This window comes from Rhinolophus sinicus, chromosome 9, assembly GCF_057876585.1.
Source record: "Rhinolophus sinicus isolate RSI-liver-muscle chromosome 9, RSI-T2T, whole genome shotgun sequence".
Lineage (NCBI taxonomy): Eukaryota > Metazoa > Chordata > Mammalia > Chiroptera > Rhinolophidae > Rhinolophus > Rhinolophus sinicus.
Window position 1 is genome coordinate 39590508 of NC_142509.1, and position 22559 is coordinate 39613066.

The window sequence follows — 22559 nt, forward strand, 5'->3', positions numbered from 1 at the left end:
TGCCTCTATCTCCACTCAGAATTCAGTGTGATCATTTTAGAAGGCAAATCTGATCATGTCACTCGCATACCTAAAACCTGTCACTACTGGCTGGCCTTGGCTCTTAAGATTTAAAATCGAGACGCTAGCACAGCCTGTGAGGTCCTACACGTGCAGCCCACCCACCACCCCACGCCTGTGGCCAGACAACCACTTTTCATGCATCACACTCCATCCTGCCTCGGGGCCTTTGCACTGCTTTGCCCCACAGCACTGCTGTCTCCATGAGGGTACAGACAGCACCTGCTTTGGCCACCGGGCTGTCCCCCCAACTAACTGACATACAGTTGGCACTTGAGCAACAGGTCTTGAACAGACCATTAAACAGTGACGGAATGGACGGAAGGAAGAAAGAACTTACCTAAATTCCACGGCTGGGTTCCTGGTCACAGGACAGGAAGGGGAAACTCCCAGGTGGGTCTGCCAAATGTTGGATCTGCCAAATGTGCCTTCTGGACCCACAGGCTTCAGGTGTGATGGGTCGTTTCTAAACTGTAGGAGGAAGCATACGATCTTCAGTTACAAAAAAACAGCCTGTAAAGTTGGCTTTTCTGCCCCTCTCACCTTCCTCCACGCCTAAGACACAGGGAAAATCAGGGACTATGCTACCATGTTCCAGCTCACAGCACTGGGGGCTGAGTGACAGAGCTGTCACTTACGTCATGGTCCCAGCCCGACGGCTCTTTCCCTCCAACCAAACTTCCTGGTGTAGAACAAAGCACAGACGCACACACACCCGACACAAAGCTCTCCTGACTCTGCGAGTAGAATTCTGTGTCCCTTAATGTCCCAGGAGAAACTGCAGAGAGGGCTCATGACCTCTCTTTGTATGTCTGCAACATGGCCTGGCTGATGAGAACGAGGGACAGAACGGCAGCCACTAGTCAACACCCAGCTTGCTCTGTACGCAACCTTAGCTGCATAAACATGGCTGCCGGCCAGGGCACCGCGAGACGTGTTACCACAGGTGAAAGCAACCGAACACGGAGCAGCGTGCCGCAGGTGCCAACTCTCAGGAAATCCCCATCTTGCCAGCAAACATTTAAAACAGAAACTCCCATATTTCAGGAGAACTTCAAGTTGACATAAACCATCAAGATATCAGAAGTACTTTTATTTCTCTCTTATTGTTAATGAAATGTTGTGAAACCTCTTGGAATCACAGAATCAGATGGCGAGTGGAAACGCTAGATTTTTCACCGGAGCGCCCGTGTCCACGGAGGCAACAGGGGCTAGTGGAAGAGCAAACAGCACATGAGGAATCAGCGTGAAACGTGGAGTTCAGGAACGGTCTGCAGGACCAGAATCCACCTTATTTCAATACAGCGAACGTTTGCTGAGTCCTGCAAAGGTCCTGGCAGTGGCTGGAGCCACACAGAAACGAGAGCGAGTGCTTCCAGGACACACAGTCTGACAGGAGGCCAGAGCCTCCGCACACAATTTTAATTCAAGCTAGACTTTAATAAGATTTAGAACGATGTGCAAAGGTGATGTGAGGGGAAGATGTCTAGACAGGAGATCGGGGTTTATTTCCTGACAGTTCGTGACAGGGCGCAGGACCCCAAGGAGGCAGGGGGAGCTCGCCGCAGCGAAGCTCCTGCTGAAACAGCGGAGTCGGTCGGAGAGACCCCTGCCCAGGCGCCACGCACACGCAGGCAGGTGGGCACGCCCCGTACCAGACGGCCCCGCTTGACAGCCCCATCGACGTAACAGGAAGGGCTGTTCTCGACTTAGGACACTGGTAAGTCAGAAAGAGCAGGGCAGGCATGTCGCTTAGGATTACTGAGGTAATTTAGAGAAGAAACCTCTAGAACGCTTACAAGTGAGTTAAAGGGACAGTGGACAGAAGACAAGAGACGGCGGGTTTTATTACACTGTTGATTTTTTCATTGTGTGTACGTGCTTTCAACTTAAAAACAGAGTTGGGGCTCAAAAGGCTTATGTCTACTTTGGAAACTCCCCGAAGTGTCAAAGGGAAGCTTATCCGGTCACACTAACTTACTCAATACGCTTCTTTCCCCTAAATTACATGAAACAAACAGCTATCAAATAACATCATTTTTTTAATCTATACACCTCCTAAAACCCTGCTGTGACCCCATCGGTCCAGCTGGATATGTGGGAGTGACTGCTGGAAGCGAAGAAAAGCATGGAGAGGTCTCTACACATAGCAGACGGGCCGAATGGAAAGTGAACTGAAGCAGAGAGACTTCCAGAAGAATCCAGCCCAGCAGAAGCACTGCCTGTGTGTTGACACTGTCCTTCTAAGGAATCCTGTCCTCTCAGACAGACAGTTAAGGGTGCCATAAAAGTAAGAACACAGAAAACCATGATAACTTACTAGTTATGCAAGTATTTCTCTATTCTGTGAGAAACATTTTAGGTGGGACCTCCTTCCCAGCCTCTCGATGCATTCAGTGATTGCGCTGCTGGCTGCACAGAACGAGGAAATTCACCTTTTGTTCCCCTCGTCTTTCCGGCTCTGAGTCTGTCCTTCTTCAAGCATCTTCCGCCCTGGGCTCTGGGCCCCGTCCCTGGCCACTCACAGACGGGGCTAAGCGGGCCTCAGAGCTTTCCACCCCACCAGGCTGCCCGGAGAGCTTGTTAATCATTATAAAGCATGGAAAACTACTCTATATGGTGACACATGCGGGGTGACTCTTACTAATTCAAAAGGGATCCAGAGAGACGAGGCCCTTGCGGGGTCGTGCGTAACCGACTCTCATGACACCGCAGTAGATCTGAATGTGGGGCTCAGCTATCACTTCAGACGAAGGGTCAATTCACGGAGCTGTTTGGGTAGACCTGGCAGCAAGCAATGATTTAGTGATGTCCATTTTATATGCAGCCACCAAATGCCAAGCCACAGAGCACTGCCCACCTGCGCTGCCCTGCAAGCAGGTTCACCACCGTGCACAAAATTAATTCTTCTGCCCGAGGGGACAGCCAGTCCTTGCTACTCAGGATCAGGCAGGAATAGACTCCACCTAACTATTCCCTACAAGATTCTCCCCACACAGGAAAAATGAGAAAGAACCCACTGGTCTCAGAGCCAGCATGAGTCTCCTGACATCGTCATGTGTATTATCTCCACCAATATCAGACTTGGAGGAAACAAAAATGCTACAATTACCGTCAGCATCTAATTGTATTCATTGAAAACCTTCGTGACGTTAAACATGGCCTCACTGACCAGGCTTACAGAATTGGCAAATGCTGCCCCAAATTGAACATGAAGCAAAGAGTAAAACCTCCCACTGGAGACATCACGACTCTGAAGCCACGCTGCTTTAGCAGCAGTTCTTTCTGGGATGCCAACCGAGTGCGGCCAGACTGTTTCACTCGGGACAGAGCCTTCCCGAGGGGTACGACGCAGAGGACAAGTGCTGGGCTGGACCCCCTGCCTGCGTGCAGGTTAACCTGTGGCCGTTCGTCTCGAGCAACTTCATACTGTGGGTGCCCTACGCACAGCCTACCCTGTGAACAGCCCTCGGTGCCAAGGACCCTTCCTAAGCGCACTGGCCTGGGCAGCCACAGTGACTGCAGAACGACCGAGACCCACAGGCTGTGATGCCAGGACTGCTCGCAAACTCCACGGCTGCCGAACAAAGCGTGCTGTCTCTCGGTCCCCCCTTGAGCCAGTGGCACCTAGAGGTCGGCTTCCCAGCCTGTCTGCCTCGGCCACATCTCCCTGACCCGCAGACTGTCCCCAGCTCCACAGCGGGTACTTACAAGCTGCTGGGATGGGCATTCTGGTGGATCAGAGGGCCAGCCCGGGCCACTCACACAGCACCAGCCTTCTATCCCCACTGGAGGCCCGTGCAGGGCTTCGGGAAGACTGTTTATTTATTCATGGATGGGCCCAGCTGGCCAGGAACTGCTTTGTGTCGGCTGAATAGGATGGTAATTCAATCCCCAAATGGGAACTGCTCGGCCCATGGCACAGCTGTCATCACGAGTCACGCAGATAAGGGACACGGCTCCAGAGCCACTGGTGAAACCTGTGTTTGGACAATGCGCAGTGTTACAAGGCGCTGCCTCCTCTTCCTCAGCCACGCTCTCGCCCTCTGAATCTCGCCACCCCACTCACATCCTTGTGGGAATTACGGCCGGGAGAAGAAGCAGGGAGGCAGGAAGTGCTCCCTGATCTGTTGAAGAAAGTGTGAGCACCGGGGACTCAGAAGATGGAAATGCTTGAGAATCAGCAAGAAAACTGCAGGACAGGGAAGCCAGCATCACCGGTGTACGTGGTTCATGCTTTGTCAGCGGCGGGGTCTCCAGCACCCCCAGATGATGGCATTAATTAAGAAGTCACAGGATCCAGAGAATGGCCTGACACTTAGGGCTGAAAGGAACCAAATCAGGTGGCGAAGCCAAAGTCCTGTGGTCCCCAGAGAACACACTCCGTCTCCGCTCCGTTCCTGCCATGCTCGGGCCTCCTGGTCACTTGTCCTTGAGGACTCGAAACCGGATTTCTCTGTTTCAGCCACATGAAGCCTCCCCCCTCCCACGCCCTCTACGAGCCCCTTCTCTACTCCCCTCCTTCCCCACGGAGCTGGGCCTCAGCCCTCAGAACAGCCCTTTCCAGTGAATCCTGACCTGTTTTTCCTGTTGTTCTCCAGTTGGCACAACCCACCCCAAAGGCAGCCCACAGACCATGTTCTCTGCTCGTACCACACAGGGTGCTGGTGACGGCTGTGAAAACCCACTCCCAGGCGGGCCCGTGCCCCCCTTACCTCTGTCCCCCAAGACCGAAAGCTCCGTGAGCATCCAGACCATGCCGACCCTGTTCTGTGCAGCACCCTAAGCGCCCCACAGAACGCCCGGCCACAGTAACTATTCAAAGAGCTGTTGAAATACCAAATGCGTGAAGTCTTCAACTTCAGTGTGACCCTGAAATACGTGTCCGTCAGGACGGGCCAGGTTACGCCGCAGTAACAAAGAGCCCTCAAGGGTCAGCAGCTGACAATGACAGGTCTCTGTCCCACTCCTGCTCTGTGGCTGTGGAGTGTCAGCTGTACCTCTGGTCTGTGTCCACACTCCACGACCAGGCTGAGGGAGCAGAGTGGGAAAGCGTCCACAGTGGCAGAAATAAACAGTTCCGTGCCACACGGACACCGGATGGCTCGCTGACATGTCCTGCTGAAGTGACTCTTCACCTGTTCACCAGCCCAGGCCTTCCTGTCCTCATCACCTCGCCGTCTGCTTAGAGGCCTCTCCCGCCACCCACAGCTCACAGCATCTACTCCCCACCACCCCCAACAAACATTTTTAGATGTGCCATTAGAAGTACAGCCCTTGTTCACCTTACTCCCCACCAGTACCTGGAACATAGTAAATGCTCAATAAGCACTTGTTGAATAAAAGAATGAACGACTAAAACGGCATATGACCCTGGAGCAACCACAGTATTTTGGTGTAATACGTTATAAAATGAGAGCGTCCAAGAAGTGGTCCCACTAAAGCGAAAGTAGCACAACACGACTGTTCTGTGGGGTAACACAATGAGAGTGACACAATCAGAGTAGAAGCTTCGGGCCCCATGTGAAGAACCCTGAAACTAATGAAGATGGAGGTCTGTCATTGTCATCCCCGCACTGTCTGCTAGGAGAAGAGACGTCACAGGACGTGAGCAGAACCAGTCCTGACGAATGGCCGGGTGGCAGAAGGCCTGGCCCCCGGCAGCTCAGTGGGAACGTCCCTGAGCGAGCCGTGCCCACTGCCCTGTGGCTGTCTGCCCAGCCACCTTGCGACCTACACTGGGGTCACTCAGTGTGCCGCTCGCGAGAAAGGGAAGAAAGACCGTGAGCTGCCACAAGCTGGCTCATGTCAGCTCTGTTAACTTTAATTAAGATTTCCTTAAAGTCCTTGGTCAATTTGGTCAATATTTTGGCCCTGGATGGATAGTAGAGAAAATCAGCTTTGGCAGTAACCAAAGTTAATGACACAGGTTACTACGCCCCCTGAGCCCCACCCCACTGCCTTGGTACAGACGTACCCAGTATCTACTCGCTACAGATGACACTTGGGGATAACCTGTGAGTTAGTCATGTCCAAAAGCGGAGACACCCCAGTGCCTCAGCCTCCTGACGTCCCAGGGCCTCCCCGGACCCACACATTAAAGCTGCCCTGTTGGGACTATCCACGGGCTGGCATCGGCTAGCAGCACCCTCACCAGCAACCACGGCGTCCTCTGACGGGCGATGGATAAACCAACTGTGGGCTGTCCAGACAAGGGAATGCTAACATCATTCAGCACTAGGACGAAACAAGCTTTCAAGCCATGAAGAGACATGGAGAAAGCTGGAATGCACGTTACTAAGTGAGAGAAGTCAATCTGAGAAGGCCGCACACTGTGATTCCAACTCCATGACATTCTGCAAAAGGCAGGATTATGGGGACAGTGAAAAGGTCAGTGGTCGTCAGGGGTGGGGGGAGGGTGGGAGGAGTGAGTGGAGCTCAGAGGACGTTTAGGGCAGTGAAACTACTCTGTGTGACACCATAATGGTGGATACATGTCCTTGTACACGTGTCCAAACCCAGAGAACACACACCACCCACAGTGACAAGTGCCCCACACTGACTCACGGTGAGTTACGGGAGCTGTGGGGTCAGGGAACGGGAGGGGGAATGGGGCAACCGCACGTTCTCATCGACGGGGCCGTGAACCTAACGGCACTCTTCGCTTAAAAGTCTATTACTTTTGTAAAGCAGCCCCAAAAGCACCGCACCCCTTTCACTGCTGCTCTTTGGCACACGACAAGCTGCTGCACCACTGGCGTCGGTGCGTTTCCCCCTCGTGCCCACGGGCCCAGGCAGGATGCACTCTCTCCGAGGGTGAGTTGGGACGACTGTCACTGCCGTACCCCGTCCTCAGATGATGCCTGGCTCACAGAAGGTGCTCCAAACTGTCTGCAGTGACACCTGCCATGAGCGACAGGCAGAACACGAGCAAGGGAAAACTGCACGCCGAGATAAGCCCTCCCACGAGTGCTCAGGCTGCCTGTCCAGGGAGAAGTCCGCGAAACAACCTGAGCCCGGAAGACACCAGGTCACTCTGGAGCGCCCGGTGAGCAAGGCGCCCTCAGCATCCCGTCTCTGTCCCGGGACCCATGGCCCTGAGGGCACCTTGTGACGGTCCCCAAAGCCTTGACTGATTACATCTCCCTTCCACACACGGCACCAGGCACACACTGGATTCCCCACTACGTTACTCTCCACCTCGGCCAATCCAGCCACGAAGAAAGGTGGGGAGGGACCGCCACCCGAAGGGACCGCTGTTGCACAAGAGAAAAGGCTCCAGGAATGACAGGAAAGGGCCACCTCCGGGGACGGGGACGGCCACGCCATGCATTTCATTAAACGCGGTGACCAACTTCCCCACCCATCGTCTTGCATGAAAACTGACTCTGCTCTGGCCCGAGCGCGGAGCAGCTGCGTGTGGAGCCTCCATCACGGAGTTGCTGCTCTTAGCCCAACCACGTCTTTGTTTTCAAACCGAAGTTCAGTGTGGTGTTTTCTTCTACAATAAGGTTATTTCAGGAACTCGGAGTTCTGCCTTCGCGTTAATTACCGGTGTTAACAGTGGCTGCAAACATTGCGAGCGCTGGTAGAGCCCAAGCCTCTCACATAAAGTGTCTCTCTGAAGCCTCGAAAGACCCTGAGGGGGGTTCTGTGATGACCTGTGTGTGTTACAGGTTAAGACACCAAGGCATTGGAAGGCGTCACCTCGCGGTCACACAGCTCGGGAGATGACGGGGTGGGACTTGAACTTGGGCTGGCTGCCCCCCCCCCAAAGTGAGCAGCCCCTCCTCAGACAACAGGTACAGACCAAGGGGGAGGGTCACCACTCCTGATGCCAGTGTTTGCAAGTTAAAAACATTCTCTTCTTTGATGTGACAAACACCAACCTCTACTAAGTGGACCTTTGGGGATATTGAACTGAAACCTTCCAAACTAGAAAAAGTGCCAGGAATGTTACAAAGCACAGATGGGACGACAGGCTAAGTTACGTCAACAGGCAGCCCTCCCAGTGCTCAGAACTGTTTCTGTCCATGGGGGCAGGGGGCAGGCGGTGGGGGGGCGACAGCCTCCGTCTCACCACCAATTATAACCAGTCCCTGTTCATGCTGCAGCAGCGGCTTTTTCTGAGCCACTCTCGGATGCGACATCATAATTACAAGATTACAGCAGGCTCCAACAGTCCTGACTCCTATCTGCTGTTTGGCATTTCGGAGACAGAAGCTAAGTAATTAGCCCGATCAGGCCACCTGACCCGCACTCGGGGGCGGGAGGACGACTCCATTTGACAGATGACTTTGCTGACGTCAGCCTGACGTCACCCAGCCTGTGGAGGAGGAGGGCTCCAGCCGCCTGCCCCCTCCCACATAATCAACACTTCTAATCAGCCACACGCCGCTAAGAGGCCTCATTAGCGCCTGGGAACTAACAAGAGCATGAAGCAAAAACAAACTGTAAAGGTGTTGGTCCTGGACTCCTGGGGAGGGAAGAGGCTGAGCCTGCTGGGAGAGCACTGGAGAATGCGTCACCTGCCTGGACACATCTACATGCCTCGCCTGACCCTGGCTTTGAGTTTGAGTCTTGGACTAGGTCCACCTTACAATCCCCAATTCTCCGAGCCTCTGATTCTCCACCTCTGACAACACCCTTAGGGTCCGGGCTATGGGCTGGCCGACGGTCCTCAGAATGAGGTCCTCGCCCAAATGGCCACCTGCGGGTCACTAGAGTGAAGCTCCCTCCTGAGCTCTCCAGCACAGGAAGCACGTGGACAGTGCTCACCGTGGACCTGGGGGCGCTCACACTCACCTGGCCCATCACACAGGCCATGCACTTGACCTCAGGAAGAGGCCAGCCGCACAGGCGGCCATCGGGGCAGCCTGGAGGCCGGAGACGGCGCCCAGTGGGAATGGTCCCAGAATCTGCAGCAAATGCAACAGAATGAGAAAGCCTTCTGGGAGACCAGGATTGTCAAACCAGGAAGAAGAAAACAGGTTTCTACAGGAATCACTAGGTCAAGGGCAGGCCCGCATCTTACAGATGAGAAATCTGAACCCCGCAAACGGGGGAAGAAAGCTCTCAGGACACACTGGATGGAAGTGGGGCACTTCTGCTCTCCATTCATTCATTCACTCATCCATTCGAATGTACTGAAGGCCTCCTGCACAGATACATCAGCGAACAAGAGAGAAATAAAGATAATGTCCCCCACAAGGGAGCCCCTTCCATTAAGGAAGAGACAACACACGAGACAATTACAGCTCACGATAAACACTCAGAAGAAAACAGAATCAGAAAGCGTGAAAGCATGAGTGGGGTGGCTGACGGGGAGCTGCTGCAGCCAGCACGGTCAGGGTGGGCCTCCCTGAGGAGGTGTCCTGCAAGGAAAGCTGCAGTGCTGAGAAGGAGCTGGCCTGGCTGAGACGTGGAGAAGGAGAGAGTCCCGGGCAGAGGGCACAGCATGTGCAAAGGCCCTGAGGTAGGAACGAGAGGCCACAACCACTCTCTCAAAACAGTGTCCTCCTTACTACAGAGCCCACCTCTCCCGGCTAGAAAGCGGGACTGTGGGGTCGAGGGGTCTGTTACCTCCTGCTTTAAGACAAAGGAAAGGAAGCAGAGGGCAGTCTAAATGTTGAGGGCCTCACATTTGCTCAAAAACATCTTTGCTATGAGACTCGCAGACCTAGAAGGCGGTGTGAGGAAACACACCATTTCCTCACTATGGTCTTGGATAAATTAGCTTTCACAGCACTCTTAGCTTTTAATCTATTAAAACAGACTTGTGTAACCTTGGGCAAGAGTGTAGTAAAACCCAGCCCTGAGACGCATGCTGCATTTAAGATGCAACTGCCATCGATTCCGGCTCTACTGGTGGCCTTATTCATTACCCAGCCTAGGAAGATTAACCATTAAAAGAATCTGTATGCTCCGAGTGGATTAAAACAGCGTTACTTTAAGGAGCCATTAACAAAGTGCAAATGAGTTTGCACAAGGCACTACATCTGCGTCTAAACCTAACAACAGAGTGTGAAGCACAGGAATTAGGGAAGAGATCTCAAACCAGCCGGCCCGAAACAGTCATACTTCAGAGCTAGCACGACCAGCTAATGACACCAGCAAAACCAGGGGACAGACCCAAACACCCCTGAAATCCTCCTCTAGGAAGAAAAGGCCACAGGAGGCCCAAGGCGAAGCACCTTTAGGTCCCGCTTAGTTCAGGTTTCTGAGAGCTGTAGGCCGTTTGTACTGTCACATGGCCAGTGAACCAGTTACAGCCAAAGCTACGGCAACACCCAGCAGTGTGCTTGAGCCAGCGTCCACCACCCCAGTGTTCATACCTTCAGGAACATGGGGAGCCGTCGTTAAATCAGCGGGAGCCTGAACTCAGCCAGGCTGGAATACTTCCTTGCCCATGGACTTACTCCCCTTGATCGTGGACTTCCAGCCTCCAGAGCGGTGAGAATAAGTGTCTGTTGATTGTGTGCCACTCAGTCTGTGTGGTATTTTGTGAGAGCAGCTCAAACAGGCTGAGAAAACCAATCAGCACATTCCGTGTTCTTACCTATAGCAGTGACCTGTGACCTAAGCCGGTCCAAAGGGAACTGGAAGGTGGGGAAAGTCATGCTCTTCCTGGGACCTGGATGAGAAGCACGAAGCCTGGGGAGAGGTTAGAAGGCCTTCGCGGCTGCAAGGGGAGCCAGCTTCAACCCACAGGCAGCACAGAGCGGGAAGAGGAAATGCAGGTCCCACCTCACCACGTCACGTCTCTGGGCCCACCCAGGCCTGATGCTTTCCTGATGCCTGGGCTTTCAAGCCACTTGTGTCTGCACACCCCCTTTTAACACTTAAGCCACTTTGAGATGCATTTTCTTTTAACGCAAAAATTCCCAAACAACAGAAATCTGAACCGAAGCCTCCACATTTTGGTCCTCCTTGGTGCATCAGAGCTTTTCCACATTCCTAAATAGCGTTGTTTGTACTCCCAAGCTTTTCACACAAAAAGAAAGCACCACGATCAGCGAGCAACACTTCACGTTTCTCCCGAGTGGAAATCTGAGGAGGCGGAAGCAACTCACACAGCAATGGCCGTGAGGAAGGTTCAAGTCTGAGCTTGAAACGAGCGTTGTCATGATGTTGTCATGAAAGGGGGCACCTTGTTTAAAACACAAAATCATACCACGCTGCGGGTGTTAAGAGCCTTACAGGTCATCTATGCAAGAACATGAGAAAACGGGCTCCAAGGTGAAATGACCTACTGATGGTCACTCACTCTCCTCACTCTTCAGTCACAAGCAGGACCGGGCACCCCAGCCAGGACATTCCAACACCCACTGAAATCCAGGGCTGGCCAGGAGCACCCACTGCCCACCTGCTGACCTAAGGGCCAGCGTTAGCCGATGTGCTTCTCAGGGGACACACGCACGCCATACCTCATACACACACTAACGGCCATCACCAAAATCCCAGCTTTGAGTGTCACTGAGCGTATAGCATACATCACTAATTATTATTTCCTTAATTTTTACACATTTTCATTGTTAACTTTTCTATAATAAATAATAACAAGTGAAAAAAATTTCCTCAAGGCTTTCAAGGTAAGAGAAAAATCACATTTTGTTCACTGCTAATGGGAAAGGCGGCCTGGCACTGTCCACCAAATGCCTTAAAACATGTCGACCTTTTGACCCGAAATCCCCCTTTTATAATATGTTTGTCTTAAAATATAATAATGGGTGTGATGGAATCGTCTTATCTTTTAGCATGACACACATAACGCAGTCATTGTTTACAAAAAGAGAGCAGATAAGCCGGAAGAAGAAAATAAAAACCATCTAACATCCCCCCAAATCCATTAAACCTCTTTACACTACATTTTCTAAATATCCCAGCAAAATAAGACTCAAGCTATAACCGACAAAGATCCAAGATGAGTTGGGTGGGATACGTTCACGGGTGACTCAAGTTTTGCCTAAATTATTTCCTATACTCCAAAAAAACGTCTACAATGAACATACGTTCCTCGTTGAATCAAATAAAAGGGAGCTGAAGCGACTGGGATTTAACAGGACACAGGAACGTTCGCTGCGTTCACGTGACTCACAAAACCCACAGGTGGTCCCGGTGGGAGGCCGCTTCCGTCCTGTCTGTGGCCCTGCGCCCGGGCCTCGTCCGCTCAGCGTCCGGCAGGTGAGGCGAGAGGCGCCGCTGGGAAACGTGGCCCGTGGCCGAGGCGCGTCCCACGGCCATTCTGTGCCCGGGCAGCGAACGTCTCAGGGGCACAGCTAGCTCCCCTGTCCGCGGGGCGGTAGTGCGGGCTGTGCAGGGGCCCCCAAACAAAGGACACCCCTGCCTGTGAGCGATTTGCCCAGCCTGGCGCTGCAAGCCCCCTCCGTCCTGGGAGAATTGGCCCGTCCGTCGTCCTCCCCACTCCCAGCGTCTGACCAAGACCACAGCCTTAGCAGCCAGGGTCTCCGGCCTGGACCCTCCCCAGAAGAGGACGCGGAGATCGCGGAGCACCCACTCAGTGGCTCCCACAGTGGCAGGTGTAGACGCCTGTCCCACACCTGCCCAGGGGCTGGGGTCAGCTAGGATTGAACCTTGTCGCCGGCCGGAGACTGGATAGGAACGCGCCTTCCAAGGCTCAGAGTAGAGGGATGACAGCAGGGCACATCGTGGAAGCTGACCACGGTCAGCATGAAGACACAGCACACCCTTGACTGACTTCATTACCTCCCCAGGATCTCGACTTTGCATCAGCTCCTGTGGCACCAAAACCGAGGGGCATTGCCCCAGTAGGTAGCTTGTGAGCTGTCTCATGGGGTAGGTTTCTGTCCCTCATGTGCAGTGTGCTCTCTAGGGGGCAACTTGCAACCCCATGCCCCCAACAGCCAGCTGCCAATTCCATTCTTAAAAACGTCCAGGGGCAGGTTGGAGCGTCCCGCAGCAGTTTACTGTCAGTTCCCTGTCTGGGCTCCAAATAGAAGCACTTTCGACACCATGTCTATGCTATTTCCACCTGACACGGCGCTCTGTTGAGTTGAGCCTCTCACAGCACCTCACAGGCAGGCGGCTTCCCTTTCTGTGAGTCCCTGTGTCCCCTCTGGAAGCCACACAGGCTGACCAAAGAGTGGTCCCGTCTTGGCATTTGAAATCCACATGGAAGCATTCTGAAGACCACGCTTTCAACTACGAACGCTGACCTCAATCTTTTGCCCAAAGTTAATCTAATTGTCCGAAGACCCCTTTCATCAATTCATTGCGTGAGGAAGAGTTGGGTTGTTTACTTAAACCACCATTATTTTCTGGGGGGGAGAGAGGGTAACGGAGGAGTGATGGAAAGAGCTATTTCCCTTCAAAGCAAACAATTGCTTCCATAATTTATGTTTAACAATGTCGGCCTAGGCCCTAAAAGGAAATTGCCGGGAATAAGGGCAAGCCTCCTGACCTTGGAGGAAAATATCAAAGAGATTTCAAGCGGCGTTTTCTTGAACAAAAATTTACACAGCCTTGTTTTAAAAAGAAAAAAAGAACACCTGCTTTGTAAATGTCACTGAAAGGAGGCCGGAGCTCGCTAACTTCTGTGAGGAGATAGATGAGCCACCACCTGGAAGAGGATGGAGGTTCTGGCCTCTGAGGTCTCAGGAGGTCTCAGCCTCCACAGTGACACTGTGCATGGTGCTTCCAGAAAAGATTGTGGCTCGTAGACATCAGCACGTTTCAGCCTCACTCTGCAGGCAAACGGCCCAACACTGACACCTGTGGGCCTTCTCCCCCCCCCCCCGGGAGGCAGGGTGAGAGAAGCACCCACGCTGGGTGCCTGAGGGGCCCTCGGCCTCCGTGTGCTCAGAAGAACAGGTGTAAAACAAGGAAATGGTCAAGTGACATGTGTGACTGATGAGACAGGCAGTGTGGTGATGGCTACAAGGGACCTGGCGGGCCTTCACCGAGGTCTCCCGGAGGCACCAGGCAGACTTCTGAGCCTATTAAATGCATTCAGTGTTTTCGCCCTCACCGGCCCCTATTCAGCAGGTAACACCGTCAGTCCCATGTTACAGAGGAGGAAACTGGGAAGGACACTGAGGTTGAGTTACTTATTCACTGTCACATGAGGAAGAAGAGGAGGCAGAGTTCAGACCCAGATGGTGCACCGTCAGGCCTGGGGCTGGGCATTCTCCCCAGGCCATGGAACAGCTCAGTGAGGGACCCAGGTGAGGAGACCAAAGTTCACCTGGATGGAACCTGGAAATAGCCTTTAGCTGAGTCTTTTTCTTTCTATTCATCCCTTCAAAGAATCAGCCCTTTCTGACGATCTTAAGTAAAGGATTTCTGACGTCTCGTGTCTGTAAATTGGAATTAAACATTTGTAGGATGATTGCACTTCCAAAGAGGAGCAGCAGTGCCGGCTGTACTCCCCAGGGAGAGGCTGAACAAAGTCCTGCGTCTGAGCAGTGACAACTTTCTGAAAGGTTGCGGTTACAAGCACCATGTTTACAAAGCAAAAACATTTTATTTTCTAACATTTGTGGAAAGAACGAACCCTTCAGGTTGTTGGCCAGTTCTCCTGTTGTTCCCTGATTCATTAGTCTCCCCTTTTCCCTTTATTCCCTCTTTCCTTCTGCTTCTGCTTTGTTGGTCATCTTCTAGTTTCTACTGTTCAATGCTTTGGTTAATTTATGTTTTTAATACTGTTTTGAAAATAAGAGGATCTAAAACTATGTTCTCCTGCGTATAGCTTTGCAATAATCTTGGGTATTGCTATGTAGCAAGAGTCAGGACACTATGATCCTCCACCAGCTTTTGTAAATCAAGTTTTGGTGGCACGTGGCCACACCCACTTATTGACATGTGATCTGTGGCTGCTTTAGTGTCTTGCCACAAAGTTAAGTAATTGCAATTGCATAGCATTCAAAGTGAACATACATATTTACTACCTGGTCCTTTCCGGAAAAAGCTTGGTGATCTTAGCATATGGGGTCTTGTTATCTTTAATTTCTAAAGAGTCTTGCAGTTTTGTGTTTCTCTTTGACCTCCCCTCCCCCCCGGCAATTTTTAAATACATAACACTCACGTGTTTCTATGACACCCAGTGATCAAATGTGGGGAGGGGGGAGTCTCTATTCTCAGCTGCTGAATGCATGGCATTGACCCTGGTATTCTGTCCTGTATTGGCACCAGGGCCTGCTTTGCTAGGCACCGAGGCTTCACGGCAGCCAGCCAGCACGGCCCTGCCCTCCAGGAGTGTGCGGTCAGCAGCAGCATTCACACAAATAAGGACAAATGCCAGCCAGGAAAACAGAGAAGCGGCAACCCCTTATATACACATTGCAGGCGCTCGACCAAACCAGGCCCAGACGGGAGACAGGGAAAGGTCAAGTTTAAGTGAGGCTGGACGTGGGGCTGGATAGTCTGATAATCAAAGTGACGCTGCTCGGGGGACAAAGAGGGATGTTCACGGATGAGAAAAGTCAAAAGGCAGATGTGCGATTTCATCCGAGGGGACAGGGACACACTAGCCTTGTGGAGAGGGTTTGGCAGGGCAGCAGGTGCAAATGGCGTTTCATTATGTCCCCGCGTCCCTCTTGTCCCACCTAATAGCTTTAACTGTCTCACAGAGCACGTGATTTCCCCATCGGACGTCCCCAGTGTGTTGCTCTGTAAATCTCCCTGTGGTATATATTTTATCTTGCTTTAAACATGCCGATGCTGACAATATTCCAAATCAGAAAATGAATAGCTGGCTTGAGCCGAACCATATTTCAAACACACATGTTAAGGAGCACAGAGTGTTTGCCATGTGATGCTGACCCCCGAGGCGCCTGACTGCTTCCCCCACCCGCTCCTGCACTAGTAACTGCCAGCTCAGGAGAGCGGCTTTGGAACAGGAAGCAGGCCAGCGCACCCAGGAGCCAGCGGCCGGCAGCCTGGGGAGCTCAGCCGGGGCGCAGGGAGAACCAGCATGACCGCAGGGCACACATCCTGACTGCGAGGGTCCCTGAATCCTGCTCCAACCAATTCAACAACGCTGCACTGCCCACTGCCTCGGGCTGGCCCTGTGCCTCTGGTTCTGGAACAGCAGCTCTGAGTGACAAGGCCAGCTCTGCAGGCAAGAACGGGCGTCCTGCTACGCGCATTTACATGTCCACAGGAGACACAGACACTGCGTCTTCTTCATTCTGCACTGGGAGAACACGCAGCCGTTTCAACTCTGAAGACACCAGGAAACAACAACAGTTTGAGGGGAAAAAGGAGAGCAGGAGAATCATATTTCACTGAGTAAATTGACAAAAGGTCAGAAAGCTTGGTCTTTGCCACTGACGCGCTTGGTCTGAAAGCTGAACCGCCATTTAAATATTTATAGGCAAGGGCCTCAACGGCCTCTTATGGTCTCCCTGAGTCCACGTGGGAGCCAAGCTGGGACCATTTCATGAGAAGTAACCACGGCTCCTTCCCAGGGAGCGTCTGTGCAGGGAGAGGCCAACATGGCGACCAGGGAGGGTCCTGCCGACAGGCCGGGGGCCACAGAGTGCTTGTTGCTCAGTCCTGGGCCCTGAAAAAACACGAGCTGCTCCGAGGTAAAAGCTGGAGGCGGCAGGCACACACGCGCAAAGATGCTTCAGCTCTCACCTGTGACACGTCTGCCCACCGCTGCCTCCCCGTCCTACCCCGTCTCCACCTGTCCAACACGTCTCGTTACCCACTTCTCTCCCCCACGCCTTGGTCTGGGCTGTTCCCCAGGCAGGATGCTCTTCCCTCTTCATCAGTTTGCATCCTGCATGTCCGCTAAGGCCCAGCCAGCGTAGAAAAGGGCACAGAAGCATCATCATTCAGGACATCCAGGGTAATACGACGACAGCTCTGATGGCCATCCCAGAAAAAGAGTTCCAAGCCTTGTTTACTCCCCCCTATAAAAGGAAAACCCAGCTGCCCGACCTGAGACGGCTGCAGATCCCGCACTCAGACCACCCGCCCGCCTGTTACAGAGGCCCCGCGGCTGCCCCTGGAAAGAATCCTTCCAACCCAAGTCCCTCCTTCCAAGGCCCAGGTTGTTTCTTGTTTGACACCCATCACAAATTCTTCGTGTCACTCAGATCAAGACAGTGGCTAAGCAGCATCCCTGCATCTTAACATCCTGTCGGCCATGTGAAGCACACACACCCCACACCTGTCACGGGCTGTTTTAGGGCGCAGGGCACTGCAAATGCTGTACCCACAGGACCCTGAGCCCAGCAGCACGTTCACCCCACTTGAGAAGGAAATACAAACGAATGAGGGACCGAGCGTCCAGTCCTGGAGCCAGACCTGCTGTGGGAAGGAGGCCGGGCGTGACTGCACATTGAGTCCCTGCTGAGCCTGATGCCATCGCTGGGCCAGGAGACGGCTGCGTCTGCCAAGGGGAGCCTCTGAGGAGGGACAAGTGTCTGGCACAGCCACCGGCCCAGCCCAGGGCGCCCGCGGCCCGGCGTTCAGCACGCCAGCTTGCCCGTCACCAGGCACTTCGGGGCTATCGGGAGCCAGGGCCCCATCTTCCAACAGCACTCGACAAGCCAGAGGGTCACCTGCCAGCTGGCGGGATGCCACCCGAGGGGCTTCGCAGCCGGGGGCTGGGAACCAGATGGTTGGAGATGGTGGGGAGGAGAAAGGAGGGTGCTCGGGAGGGAGCAGGGAGCCGGGGGCCTGAGGGGGAACAGGAGGGGGGGGGAAGAGCAGCGAGAAGCAGAGAGGGCAGCGGCCATGAACCTGTTTGCGGATAAATGACACACACACGGCAGGTGCGAGGACTCGCCTGTGACCTGGACGTGTGCTGGGTAGAAACCAGCTTCCCGACAAAACCACCACCGAGCACGACAGCACGTGTCTTCCTTCCTTTCAGCTAATCCTTGAACGTTCTCACCTGCGTCAAATGAAACTATCAGACAGCCTTCCTCGGGTCACACACACACACACGCATGTATGTGTCATCATCTCTGCACATTATGGGCTGTGATGTTTTCCACAAGGAACGTGGGGGGGGGGGGGGTGCAGACCTTTGTTCCTGAGGCTCCATGCTGTTCCTTTTGCTTGATGTCTGTTTCTTCTACTAAAGTCCCCAGCTGACCGGACATTGAACAAAACAGATAAATAGAAACTAAAAGCAATGCTTTCTACACATAAGACAATTTAGGCAACACGGGAAGGTAAGAAGGAAAAAGGGTACAAATTAAGAAACGCGCATCGTGCAGAGACACGTTGCACCATATCCACATGTGGAAACAAACACACGCCGTCACTAAGCAAGCTCGTGAGCTGCCTGGCGTGGGCTCCGTGACGGAGCACGGGGCACGCCTCAGGCCTGAGCTGCAGGGACGAGCCCCCACAGGCTTGACAAATGCCTGCGTCAGGCCCCGACACGGGTCCACAAATGAATTAAAAGAGCGCGCAAAGTGAAATGGGATTTTAGGAAGTCATTGCCATGAGACCAGATGGACCGAGCCCAAGGGTGCAACCCCGCCCTCTCCGACCAGGTGTGATTCATTCTGAGGGAAGGAGGGGCACGCTGAGGAAGTCGGCAGACAGCTGTGAGGTTGTGAGCGTTCCACCAGGCTTTGCTGCCTTCTCAGCGGCGTCCCTCCCCTCCCAGCCTGGCCGGCCAGCCCTCCTGCCTGGACTCCTGCAGCGGACTCCTAACTGTCCAAGCCCAGCAACCACACAGGCCCTTACTGGGAACGGGCACTCATGGCGTCCCCCCACCTCCTGTTGCCCATTTGAGAGAATGGACGCTCAGTACCATGGATCCAAAGGCCTGACCCACCAGCCTCTTCTCACACCCCTGTCCCCACCGGACTGCCTTCCAGTCACTGACTGGGTCATTCTTCCAACACATCCAGCTCGCTCCTGATGTCGGGGAGGAAATGGAACATTCTAGAACACTCTGGAGCACTCTTCCCCTTATCTGTGCATGGTGGGGCCCTCCCACTGCCCTGCTTTCTGTCCAGACCTCACTCTCTGAAGGCCCCACTGCAGCCCATGCCGGTCACGCCCACGTCTCAGTCTTCACAGCACGTGTCCGTCTGAAGGATAGAGTTCAGTGCTTCTATCCGTCTCGTCCTCAAGAATGCAAGCTCACCTGCCTGGTGGCTGTGGTCCCTGGCGTGTGGTGAAGGGCCTGGCCACAGTAGGAGCCCAGGACATACTTAGGGACAAACGTGTTTCCCTCGACAGCAGCCCCGTCCGTGACTCGGAGGGCTGGCTTCCAGGCATGCCTCCATCACCTCAGGTGACCCTTAGAATCCCCCAAGGATGCCAGGCAGGGGTTCTGCCTCAAGGACCCTGAGTTAGAGGGACTCACGGGGGGGGTGGGAAGGCCTCCCTTTGTGCCTGGAACTGGTGCCAAGGGGCAGGTGGCCTGCAAAGGCCAGGGCATTGGGACCCCACATTCTAAGGACAGACCCCACAATGGGGGCCAGATGCCTCCCTCAGGGCTCACAGGCAGCAGAGCTACCGTGAGGCCCCCACGCACCAGCCTCCCCCCACCCCCAATTCCAATGTCTCAACTGGACGGTGGAAACTTCCTGAACTGAGGCAGGCAACCCCCGCGGCAGGCGGCCCGAGTACCCGAAACAGTTTTCCTGACCTGGAACCGTGGGCAGTGTGGTGGCGTGTCCCTTCCCCTCCACTCTCTGAAGCACACCAGTGACAACCCGCAGACCGAACTCACGATCGTGACGGACTCTGAGTGCTGCACAAACACCAGGTGACAACGGAAGGAGCCATGACCGCGGGAGCTGGGCTCATGGACGTTGTATCAGAACGTTCACACCTGTGACTTACGTAAGGGCATTAACCGATGTCACCCCAACATGTTTCATTTTTGGAAAAACCACTACAACATAGTGCTTTGGGCAAATCCCTGGGGCCCATGTCCCCCACAAACCACACGCAGGGGTTTCTGTGAGGAACAAATGAGCGGGCGGGCATACAGGGCCGAGCAGTGCAGGGTGCGCAGGGCAGGGGTGCAGTGGGGACCCGCCCCTCTCGTCACACCTGCCACGTAAGCAGAAGGAAGGAGCGACTACCTGAGAGCCACAAGAGTTCACAGCCGGAAGCCGTCATGCTGCAGCCTCGTGGGGCAGGCGGGAAGGGAGAAGGGGCGTCCCCAATGCAATGGGACTTGAAACAGACCGTCATCTGGACCCGAAGAGTTTGGGCCCCACAGTTCCCCGCAGGCCCAGCGGGGGCGGCCGCACACGCCCAGCTCTCCCCTGGGGGGGCTGCCAGGCCTCCCCCCCACCCCGCCTGCCCCTCCCACTGCCTGTTTACCACCAAGCCTCTAACTGCCTGCCGTGGAGCAACGGAGAATGAAGAATGATTGCATGAGCTCTCTGTTCTCTGTTTTATTTATTAAACCTTAATTAAAAACCATTAAAGGCACAGAGATAAATCTTACCCAGACCCTGGAGGCCTCCTTCCAGGCGAGGCTTTTTCCACTTCCTGACCGGGCAGCCTCTCATGACGCCCAGCCCCACCCATTTCCAGCCTCGCCCCAGCTGCTGAGTGAGAGTCTAGGAAAGCGCTGTCCAAACGTCAAGTCCTGACAGGTCGGACGCGGAGTCAAGTGAGTAGGTCTTACACCATTTTTCCATTAAAATGGGATGGGGTGGGTTGGGAAGGGGTTGGATGGGAAGAGATGGAATGTGATTGATAGAATGGAACAGGTGGAATGAATGGAACAGAACAGCACATACTTCAGTGAGGAACTATTAGTAATTAGGAACTACTATGAATATATACTATTAATAATATACTGTTAATCGTTAGGAACTATTGTCGTCTGCATTTTAGGAAGCTGAGAGTGAAGGTCACTCCAGGAGCAAGCAGCGAAGACATGATTTGAACACGGAACCTTCCCCCCGAAGCCTCACGCTGACCCCCACATGCTCGCAGTAGCACTTCTCAGAACACGTGTCCGTCCCCTCTCGGCTGTCGGCTTCCTGTGCTGTGACCGTATCTTCCAGCGTGCAGGGGCCATATAACTCTGATTCACTGAGTGAGGGAGTGAGTGAGTGAGTGAATAAAAGAAGAAAAATGCAGAGGGTTATCTCTGAATTCATCTTTCCACTTTTTCTTGCAACTCCAATCCTAAAACAATCCACAATCACAGAAGCGTGAGCACTGAAGGGGCTCACGTAACAAGACGTTTTTACCCCCAGCCAACAGGGCGGCTAATAGATGAAGTGGCACGAGGATAACACTCCCAAGCAGCACTTTTCCTGGCAAAGATGATTGGGGAAAATCTGAGCGCGCACACACACACACACACACACGCACTTTTCGCACAGTGACAACCTGTGAGAGAATCACCCCAGTGAAACTAGGTCAACCACAAAAAGCGTGTTTATTTGTCCTGTACGCACCCCCTTTAGAAGTCGTGAGGCTCACTGCCAGGAGCCTCAGGACTGTCTGGAGAATCTGCTTCCGGCCCCCACAAGAGAGGCGCAGGACCGGAAATAAATGTCCAGGGGTGAGGAGAGCAGGCGTCCTGAAGCTCACTGGGGTGAACCCAGCACGTATTTTACCCTCTTTTCTCACACAACTTTCGTTTTATTGGAGGTGGAAATGGCCCAGCTGAACAGCCACCTCTCCCAGCTCTGGTGCCGGCTGGGTGGACACCTGGCAGGTCTGACCAATGAGGTGTGAGCTGAAGTCCCCGAACGGGCTTCTCAAGGCAGCTCGTTACAGGGGGGATTTGTGGTCACTCTCTTTTCCTTGCCCTTCCTCCATTCCCCTCCTTCCTGCCTGGAAGGCAGGCACACTGGCCGGCGCGCCAGCGCCATCGTAAGAGCATGAAGACCATTGGCATCTGATGACAGAGCATCACGCCTGAGTCTCAGCGATTCCGTGCAGCCACCACAGCCCGGGACGCTCTGCATCTCCCACAGCCAAATTGTTTACGCCACAAAAACAGAAGCCTTTCCCTTGGTTGAGGCACTGCGCTCTCTGACCTGCAGCTGAGCCTAACCCTAACTGACATGCACCCTCGTACCCACGGGCCGCAGGAGGCGAGAAGGCCCACTGTGCGCCGGCGCCCCGACGACCTGGGCGTACAGGTGCCGTCTTCTCCCCGTGTCCTCGTGCAGTCGTGCCTGGGTTCCCACATCGCTGGCCTCTGCGTCCAGATCTCCTCGTATAAGGACACCAGGCGTACGAGATCAGGGCCCACCCTGGTGACATCACCGAACCTCCATCACCTCTTCAAAGACCCATCTCCAAGTACAGTCACATCCTGAGGTCCTGGGAGTGAGGGATTCAACATAGGAATTCTGGGGACACAACTCAGGCCGTCACACACCCCTTAGAGGCACGAAGAAGAGGAAGAGTAGCTAAGAAGTCGGTAGCTCACGGTGGGGGGTGCAGAAGAGTCCCAGGGGTCACTGAAGGGCGCACTTCACATCGGGCTGCTGTTAGGACGGGCCTGCCATGGTGCCATCGTGCTCTGGCGCTCGGCTCAGTGAGCCACTGATCACAGT

The 22559-nt window shown here is 53.9% G+C and overlaps 1 protein-coding gene across 7 annotated transcripts in view; it reads right to left on the bottom strand.

The window, feature by feature from the left end:
* Positions 1–22559, bottom strand: part of RIMBP2 (RIMS binding protein 2) — a 124862-nt gene that overhangs the window by 88413 nt on the left and 13890 nt on the right. For 6 of the 7 annotated variants that reach the window (XM_074321025.2, XM_074321028.2, XM_074321032.2 and 3 more), the window contains exon 2: positions 401–531. The gene's annotated coding sequence lies outside the window, so the exon portion shown is untranslated. Of the gene's footprint in view, positions 1–400; positions 532–3771; positions 4041–22559 lie in introns of all 7 variants that reach the window. The other variant, XM_074321027.2, reaches the window with a different exon arrangement.